Genomic DNA, 9,984 nt, shown 5'->3' with positions numbered 1-9,984 from the left:
AGGGGTGCATGTCATCCGATGGCTTGTGTCCTACACAAACCCCCTCCAGCTCACCAGGGCCTCTTCTGTCACAGAGAGGTCCTTTTCCTCACTATGGTCCCCACACTTGGAAGCAGTGAGTGATGCCCAGTGGGGGCTTCTCCAGGCCGCCATTTCGGTTGGCGGTTGACATCTCTGGGGGCTGGTGAGCTGAGCTGCAGCGTGAGCCACGGAAAGACACAAGGTGAGTTTACAGGTGGAAGAAAAAAGCTGACATCAAGAGAATTTTACTAATAACTTTAGAAGTCCATTTTTTGTGACAGTGGCCAGCAGTCCATATCAGCAGGCAGGCGCTGGACCCAGCTCCAGGGAGCCTGTACCGCTAAGGCGGCGGCGTCTGTCCCAGTGAGTTCCTGCTGCGACCTTCCAGCAGGTTCTCGCTGGGGTTCCCACTGCGCAGATGGGGAAGTCAGCGTGGCGTGCTGAGGAGTGCAGGAGCCAGGGGTACCAACCTGATCCTCTGTATTCCCTGACTGTGGCCAAGGAGGCTACTCCTCCCCATGGGTCTGGTCTTGGGGAGTGCAGAAAAATGAATTTAAAGCCAACCATCCATCCACAGAGGCCCGTGGAAACAGAGATGCAGCATTTGTTGAGAGAGAGAATCTCCATCTCCTTTTGGGGACAGTAAAAATAGCTTGTAGGTTCCAAAAACAGCACTGTCAGTTCCTGCTCAGGACCCTTCATCTTAAAAAAATAACTGCATTGTTGCCGGGTTGTTAAGGCCCAAACGGTCCTCCTCCCACCCTGTTAGCAGGATCACTGTTATCCTCTCTGTGGGAAATGGGCCTGCTTCCCGGGCATCGCTGGCAGCCAAGCCCAGTCGGGTATCTCTGTTTTCACATGTGCTTCCGAAGAAGACGTGCTCAGCTCTGGGGCTGCTCTGGGCACGGCCCCTGCAGGGCCGGTGGGCAGTGAGGGAGGCGGGCGGAGCTGTGTGTTCTCGTCCCTCGGACCCTGGGCCCTCACGTCACCCTGCCCATCAGGAGAAACAGACAGGGGGAAGCATTTGTGGGTTCCAGTGAGAGTGCCCGGGGAACCCACGGGCTTGGGTGTTTTCCAGCCCTTGGGTGTCTGTTGAGTTGAAGTCTCTTTGCACCAAACCTGTCCGGGAAGAGGCCCCTGGAAGGCTGTGGGACCGAGGTGGTTTCCTGGCCCAGGAAAAGTCTGATCACGAGGTGTCAGAGTGCACACCCTGCCCACAGCTGCACGTCGACACAGGCCGTGTGCTTAAGTAATGTCTTTAAACCCTGTAGGTGGAGAAGGCAAGATGGGTCAGAGTCGCTGTGCTCCAGCCTTCCACGCACGCACACACATTCACACACGTGCTCACACACACACACACCTGGTCACACATCTGCACAAATAACCACACACACTCCTCAGAACAGAGAGGATCTTGCTAAGCACGGCGGCTCAGAAAGTCTGAAGCTCCTCAGCAGCTCGGATGGGACAAAGCAGAAACCCTCATCTCTCATTAGCGGCGTCTCAAGTTTCCTGATTTTGGGGCACAGATGACTTGCACTTTGACCTTTCCATGCCTGGGGGAAATCAGGGCTTCCTAGGATGGGGGAGCCCCACCTCCCAAGCTCTTCGATGGCCTGTGGAGTAGACCAGGCGTCAGGCAGCAGATGGCAAAGCCGCGTGCCATTTCCCGCCCGACACCAGGGCCTTGGAGTCCTGGGGGCATTGCTTTGCCTGAAGCTGCCCTTCAAACGTCCACCTCAGCCTCTCGTGCACTCTGGGGAGAGGCAACGCTTGCTGAAGTGCATGCTCTGACATGGAGGAACTTTCTAGATGGGCCTCTTCCTGAAAGGAGTGGCCTGGGAAGACCCCTGAGCCCCCATCACCCCTCCAGCCACTCACAGGTGGCCACAGGTATGAAGGGGTCCAGGCTGACTGATGGGGCTGTGGGACCACTGGGAGGCGGAGGGACTCAAGTTTCTCCGGCCATCTACAAGCCAGCAGACGAGGTCGTGTTCTGGGACCTCGGCACCTGCAGGGGGGCCGCTGAGGGGAGGGAGGGCTGGGCGGGGGGCGGGTAGCGGGCATGCAAGTGGGTGGCCGGGGGCCTTCCTTACCTCCCGCTCGCGGGGAAGCTGTCCTGAGGAGGACGCTGGCGGGTGACAGACAGCATCGCCCAGGCCCACCTGCAGGCCAGACACGCCGTGTGTGTCCGTGGGTCTTTCCCAGCAGAGGTGCACCAGGCAGACAGAAGGGAAGAGCCCCGGCCTCGGCCTCCCGGGGCGCAGGCGCCCGCTCCGCGCGGGCCACCCCGGGCCACGCGCCCCGGCCCAGCCGCGGGGATCCCTTCTTCACTCGCGCGGCGGTGCGCGCCAGACGCCGCGAAATGTCCCTGTGCTTGCAGTCATTTCTTAGAACATGTTTTGGAGCATTTCATTCTCAGAATTTTTCAAAATCAAACTGTCAGATGTTTTCTAAAAACAAAGCATCAGCTCCTGCGGGAACAAACGTGCCCACTCTGCTCGGCTGTGAGGGTGACGCTCTCTTCAGATTCCAGGAGCGCGCACTGGGCTCCACGCAGCTGGAGGGGGCACGCGGGGCCCAGCCGGCGAGGGCTGGACTCAGGGGCAGCTCTGCAGCGGGACGCGGGTCCTCTGCGGGAGGGGCTTCCAGGGAGGGCAGACGGCCGGAGGTCTCTGTCAGTGGTGCTGCCGAGGGACCCTTGTCAGTTCCAAATACGTGACCTGCAGAGACACGCACGAGAGGTGACCTGGGCCGTCCTCCCCACTCTCAGCGATGAAAGGTAGGATTTTGGAAAGCTTCTGTCTGCACCATGAGCTTGACTGGTCCCCAGCACTATTCTGATGAATTGATGGTGATATTAATTAATGTGATTTGCTAAACGTTGTATGAGGAAATGTTTCAACGTTCAGCAAATCTGCGTAACTCAGTGAAGAAATGGCTTCCACTATTTCTAAGAAATGGTGGCCCACTGTCACACTGGCGAATCAAGCTTTGGTAAAAGGTCCACTCGGGGTGAGGTTGGCCCTGAATTTAACGTAACTGAGCACATGGAGGTCACGTCATTAAGCTCTGGTAAGGTTTCAGATGCCACCATCACAATACTGTAAACTAATTATCCTCCAATTAAAAGAAACTAAAAAAAAGAAATTGCCACTCTTCAAATTTGGGTGTAGCATCAAAGCAGAATGCACATGATTACCTGGAAAAGCCACCCAGAGCTCTGTCTGCAAACAACATGCCTGTGTGAGGCCAGACTGCCTTCATGTGGTTCAACCAACGTGACGCCTCAAAGCAGGTGGAGCTTGGAAGCAGACAGAGAAACAGCGTATTTTCCTCTAGACCAGGTGTCGAAAAGAATCATAAAAGTTAAAACAACGCCGTTCTTCCCACTATATATATATATATTTTTGGCAGCAGAAATATGCTATTTTATTCGTAGAAATATGTTAACATGTAGTGGGGTTATTATTTCTAGATGAATTAATAGATATTCTAAAAATTCTCAGTGTTACTTTGAGGTAAGGTGAATAGCAATAGATATAACTGCACACCAAGGGTCCTTGGGGTCCTTGCTAATTCTGAGTCCTGAAGCTTGCAGGGGTGAGAACCGCTGCTGGGCCGGGGCACCCCCCGTGGGCCTGTGGCTCCCCCAGAAGGAGGAGCAAGGTGGGGGCCTTGGCCCGGGCAACGTGTGCAGGCAGGGAGCTTCCCATGAGCTCCATGTGCTCATTCATTCATTCACGCATTTACTGAGGATGCTGTGGGTGGGGCCAGGGCGTGACAGGCAGTGGTCCTTTGACCTGTGGGTGGACTTCACTGTGATGCCCGGCTCAAGCAGCAGGCAGAGTGACAAGTGATCAGCTGTATGAGCCTTCGACCCAGGTGTGAGACTCCCCCCCCAACAAGGTCGCCCGTCCCTTAATCACAGGGACGTGAGGAATGCCATCTTGCTGCAAGAAGCTTTTAGAAACAGTCATCTCCAATTAAGTTTTGCCTGTTTCATTCAAAAACTGCTCCTGGGTCTGGAGACTGCTGAGTAGATGCAGATCACAGGCTCGGTGTCCCGGGAGGAGCCAGCGGCACAGAGCGCCCCCTGCGCCTCCCGCACGTCCCCCGCTTCGCCCCCGGGGGAGCCGCCGTCTTCAGAGGAGGCATCGTCAGCTCCAGCACTCCTTGCTGCCACGAACACCCCCCCGTGCGTGTCCCCTCTGCACACCCCTCGTGTACACACACATATACATACCTCCCCACACCCACAGGGAAGAAAATTGTCTGATTGTTTTTTAACAAAACTAAAATTTCAGAAGTTATTGACCAATAAAGCGGTGACTCCCACTGAAGCCAGTGAAGAGAAACAGGAGAAGGGGCCGTGGCAGGGCTGGTGGGCACAGACCAGCCTGCCCCTCCCTGTCTTGGGCAGGAGAAGACCTTCCTCTCTGAAGACGGCAGCTTTGGAAAGTTGCCTTTCTTTGGCATTTGTACCTGGAAGCAGCTCTTAGCTGCATGGTGAATGTGTCCACCAAGGGAAAATATTTGCTCTAATGGGGCTACTTGTCAACAAGGCCAGGCTTGGCACTAAAGACTCCACCCACCGCCATCTTGTCAGGTCCCATCCCAGGGGACCAGGTGGTTCCTGACCCCAGTCTCTCCCAAGCACACTCTCTTTTCATCCCCCCAGGATGCACTGGGCCCCTCTGCTCTTTCCCTGTCCACACCAGGGAGCAATGGTGTCCCAGATTCCTACACCTCCTCCAGGGAGCCCTTGCCCCTGTACCTCCAGGCTTCAGTGCTGCACGGGCAGCCCGGAGCCGGGCCCTGAGCTGCTCTTCACAGAGCCAGATCCGGGATGAGGGGTGCAGCGAACCTGCTCCCACCTCCACAGTCCCTTCTGGGCCCTTCCTGGGTGGGGAGGACCTTGGCATCACGGACCAGACTCTATTCCACCGCCTGGCCTCCCTGACACTTACTGTGCTTCCTGCCCAATCAGCCACCCCTGGAGGCCCACAGCTTCCGGGCTCGTGGGGGAGGTGCTCTGCCTCTGTCCTATCCCACTGGGCCCAGCGTTCTCCTCCTCCCTTCTGGCCTGGCTGCTTGGGTCCCAGTAAACCCCCATCAGAGCACACAGGCCTGACACCAGGCCTGTCATTCCAACAGGTGTGGCCACAGGGCAGCTTGTGGACTGAGTCACCTAGGGCTTCCCAGGTGGTGCTTGTGGCAAAGACCCCGCCTGCCAGTGCAGAAGATGTAAAGAGATGAAGGTTCAGTTCCCAGGTCAGGAAGGTCCCTTGGAGGAGGAAATGGCAACCCACTCCAGTATTCTTCTCTGGAAAATCCCATGGACAGAGGCGCCTGGTGGGCTGCAGTCCCTGGGGTCACAGAGAGTCGATCATGACGAAACAACTTAGCGTGCACACGGTGGCCCAGCGTCTCCAGTCTTAGGCCCCTGGGCACCCTGTGTCCTCCCTGGGGTGGCCCCCACACCCGTGTCCCTGCCAGCTGCACCAGCATTTCATGCTGAGACTTCCAATCTAAAGAACTGGCAGCTTTCCCGTGTCCCCCTGGGCGGACAGAGCATATCAAAGGCCCCGTCTATGCAGACCCACAGCCCTCTCTGGGCTCTCTCTCTGGGTGGCCACGTGCCTCCTGTGGGCCCAGTTAACTGCCTTGGGACTGGAGACGTGATACCCACAGTCACCCTCGGGCTCCGTCCTCCGGGGCCTCCGGGGGTGGGGACAGAGGTACCACTTAGCAAGAGCGCTAGGCAATTAAGCACAAAATAGCCTTTCAATTACTTGCCTAACAAATTAACTTCGTTCATCATGAGACACGGAATTAATTTTATTTATCGGGTCCATGGAAGTTAAAGCAAGCCAACTTCAAAAATGCATATAATATGTACAGTGACTATTTCTAGCACAATAAAGCCAATTATTTTCAAAAATAACATCTAGTACTGGTAAGCGCATATCTATAGCAACTGTTGGGTAGAGAGTCTTGTCTATTTTTGAGCAATGAAAAGTCAGAACTATGCAAATGGCCCTTCGGCGCTTGTATAATAAGATGTGGAGTGCTCGCAGGCATTGGCGAGCCCGGGTGTGCGCCTCGTGGATGGCTCATCCCTTTGTCCTGGCGTCGGTGAGAGGGGTGCCGCAGACCCAGGGTGCTCTGGGTCCAGGAGGCAGAAGGGGCCGCCCGGGGCAGCACCCGGGCCTCAGGCATCTCTCCTCTCTCGCTCCTCCCGCCGAGGCTGATCACGGAACGTGACCACCCACATGGCCCCCTCCTGGGCCACGGCCACTCTCGGGTCCGCCTGCCTGTCTTCTCAACCAGGTTCCTATCTCCCAGCCTCAAGTCTGCACCAGCACGTGCCTTCAGACCACCAGGCCATGGCTTTCTCTGCTTAAGGCCCTGCCACCTCCATGCTTCCCAGTGGTACCTGAACCCTCTGAGAACTGGTCCTGGCCCTGGTCTATGTTGCCCACCCCGCTGTGGGCAGGGCTGTTCCCTCCCAAGGCCCCTGCTCAAGCTGGAAGTCCCTCTTCTCAGAAGCTCTGGGCTCCCCAGGCCAGATGGGCCAGCTCTGTCTCACTCCAACTTGACCTCCATCCTGCAGGTCACATCCTCATCCACCCCAAGGCCCTGCATGCCCCCTCCCCTTACCCTGCTGGGTCGCCTCCAGGGCCACCCCTGCTGCAAAGATGTTGCTGTCCTGACTTCCACCCCGTGGACTGCAGCATGCCAGGCTCCCCTGTCCTTCACTGCCTCCCACAGTTTGCTCAGTTTCATGTCCATTGAGTTGGTGGTGCTGTCTGAAGATTTAGGTGACTGTAAATTACACAGCAATAAATAGACTGAATACAGCTCTCAAAGCTGTGCACAACAGACGCTCCCTCTTTCTCAAGAATCACTATTTGAATGTACAAGTTGCAACCAGGCAATAACCTCCTAGCTGAAGGTTCTGGGCCGAGCACTTTCTGTACATCAGGTCAGATCCTAAGGAGAGCTCTTCTCGCTTGGTACTGTTGATTTCATCCCTGTTTTACAGGTGTGGAAGCTGAGGTTCCAGGGAGAAAACTGAGTTTGCCTGGAGCTACATAGTGGTGAGGCAGGGACTTCATCCTGAGTCTTCCTGAAACCTAAACCTGCGCTTTTAACCATGGCGTGTGTCTGAAATATGTCTGCACAGCTGTGTCCCCCATTAGCCTGTTAGGTCCCTTCAGGACAGGGCTGCCTAATTGTCCAGGCAATCTGGAGCTGTCACAGCCACTCACCTCCCAGACACTCAATGGAAGTCAGATGGTGCAGACCTGGCTGGCATCTCAGGCCCAGGCCAGCTCAGCCTGCATCCCCTGCCAGCAGGAGGACTTGGCACCAGTCTGCAGCTCGGAGCCAGCGGTCCTGGGAGCTTCAGGGCACAGCCAGGGTTCCGCCTCCATCAGCTGCCTTGCGGTCCAGTTGTCACACAGGGACTGAGCCGCAGTGGCCCACGAAAGCCCTCTTCTTGAGGCTACAGGCAGCCTCTCCTCACCCAAGCCTCGGGACCTCCTCAGAGATACGTTCCTTTGAATCGTTTACAGAAGTCAGTTCCCTACTGATCAGCACTTTACTTGTAACAGGGTTTCGGGTTGGGGGAGAGGGATTGGGAAGAATAATTAACAAGAATAAGCAATAATAATAGTCAATTTAGACTCCCAGTTGCTTATGCTTTTTAATAATAATGCTTATTCTCCTTGAAAGTGAAGTGAAAGTGTTAGTCACTCAGTCATATTCGACTGTCTGCGACCCTATGGACTGTAATCCGCCAGGCTCCTCTGTCCATGGAATTCTCCAGACAAGAACACTGGAGTGGGTAGCCATTCCTTTCTCCAGGGGATCTTCCCATCCAGGGGATTGAACCTGGGTTTCCTGAATTGCAGACAAATTCTTTCTCGTCTGAGCCACCAGGGAAGCCCTGCTTATTCTCCTGATCAGTTCTTCAATTTGTCAGTATCTGTGTCTTCTCTGACTCTCCTGGACCCTCCTCCAAGGCATGTGGGTATTCATCTCAAGTTTTGTCTAGTCCTTGCTTTAATAAGTGATTTGCCACTCAGACTTATTATATTTCTAGAGTTCTTTTTTTTTTCCTCACTGAAGGAATTTTAAAAATATGTCTCCCAAACAGTCTTTATAAAATAAAATTTCTGAGGCTTCCTTTGTTTTCATTGTTCAGTTCACTAAGTCGTGTCCAACTCTTGCGACCCCATGGACTATAGCCCGCCAGGCCCCTCTGTCCATGGGATTCTTCAGGCAAGAATACTGGAGTGGGTTGCCATTTCCTTCTCCAGGGGACCTTCCCAACCCAGGGACTGAACCTGAGTCTCCTGTGTCCCCTGCACTGGCTGGAGGATTCTTTACCACTGAATCACCAGCCCAAGGCTTCCTTAGGCGTCTGAAAACATCCTTATTTGCCAAGGCGTACATAGTAACTTAGCTGGGTATAAAATTATGAGTTTGAAGATTGTGGTCTTTTGACGTGGACCCTCTCACGCTACACCTTATTGCATTTGTCATTGATCACTATGACGTCAGTCTCCTTGGCGTTCCTTTAAAAATGACTGTTTTTTCCCTGTTTGGGAAGTTTTACCATTTCATCTCCTTTATAAGTTTCTCTATAGTGTATTGAGGTGTGGCTGGCTCTCTCCCCTGCTTATTGAGATTGTACATATACCTCAACTCTGAGAAACTCTTAGTCAAGAGCTCTTCAAATGTGCCTCCTTCATTCTTATTGTTTTCTCTTCTCTGGGACCCAAACATTAGGAAAGTTAATTCATCAGTGTTCTGTGTCACTTGAATTTCTGCTAGGAAAAATCCTTTTCCTATCTTCATTGTTTCTTTTAGACGATTCCTAAGACTGGTGTTTTCATTTACTATTGTCAAGATAAATTGATGTTCACGGTAAACGTAGCCACTGATATTTTTAAATAAATAAATGCTCCCTTGTTTTTTCTTTACTGCATAATCACTTGCTCTTTCGTCTTCCCAATACTCTCCACCCCCTGTCTTATTTCTTAGAAGAGATCGAACAGGCTTTTCAAACCTGCTCGTTCTGCTTTAATGGAGTAAATGGAATTCTTGTCCCATTGATTCTGCTTCATCTGGAATGCGTTTCTTCCTCATCCTGTTGTCTTTCTCGTTACAGCAGTCATATTCCTAAGAAGTCCTGTTACTTTTGCTGGGAGGTTATGCTTTCCTGGGATCTTCTCTATCTTCGCTGGGAACGGGTATCTGAGGGGAGAGGATAAAGTCATGCCAGGTCTGCTTCTGAAGACTTCGTGGGGAGGAAGGAGGTTGCATCTCAGGCTGGAAAGCATCTGGTGCCACGCGTCACACCCCCTCCTTGGCACTGTCTTGTTCTAGAACTGCCTCCCTGCTGTGATGACCTAACACCTGAGCAGAGAGAAAGGAATGCTTGGTGGTTGGAAAGTCTGGAAGGACCAGTTTTGTGCTGTTCATCACCCCAGTGAGAGTGTAGTCAAGTTCTTGATTTAATCCACCAGCCCCACCAGCCCTGGGGTGCCTTCTCTTCTCACACAGACTGAATTGGGCTCCATGAAGCTTCTGGAATCAGTGGACTGAAGTCTGAAGTCAGTCTTGAAAACTCTCAGCCATGAATTCTTCAAATACCACTTCTGCTTCGCCCTCCCCCACCCCTCCTCTGAGACTCCAAATAGAAGTAAGTTAGTCCAGTCGACTTGGATTCAGGTCTGTCCTTTCAAGTCTTTCCTTTCAGTTTACCCATCTTGTCTTCTGCTGTGCCCTGTCTGCTGACAAATTTATTCACTGAGTTTTTAATTTTAGATACTATGCTTTTCCCTTGCAACGTCTAGCTGATTTTTTTTTTTTAATAGATTCTAATCTTTTTTGGAAAATGTCCTTCTTTTCAGCCGCTGAGTGCATCTTTCCCATGTTGCCTTTGACATA

At 53.2% G+C, this 9,984-nt stretch overlaps 1 long non-coding RNA gene across 1 annotated transcript; it reads right to left on the bottom strand.

Annotated features, from left to right (window-relative positions):
- Window positions 1-250: 250 nt before the first annotated feature.
- On the bottom strand, window positions 251-3,154 carry LOC138414725 (uncharacterized). Its single transcript, XR_011246952.1, has 2 exons — window positions 2,118-3,154; window positions 251-1,286 (listed from the first exon to the last, which is right to left on the bottom strand). It is a non-coding gene; the product is annotated as an uncharacterized lncRNA (long non-coding RNA).
- Between the last annotated feature and the right edge of the window lie 6,830 nt (window positions 3,155-9,984).

Source organism: Ovis canadensis, chromosome 1 (assembly GCF_042477335.2).
Source record: "Ovis canadensis isolate MfBH-ARS-UI-01 breed Bighorn chromosome 1, ARS-UI_OviCan_v2, whole genome shotgun sequence".
Lineage (NCBI taxonomy): Eukaryota > Metazoa > Chordata > Mammalia > Artiodactyla > Bovidae > Ovis > Ovis canadensis.
The sequence above is the reverse complement of the archived record's forward strand: the minus strand, read 5'-3'. Positions and strand labels throughout refer to the sequence as shown.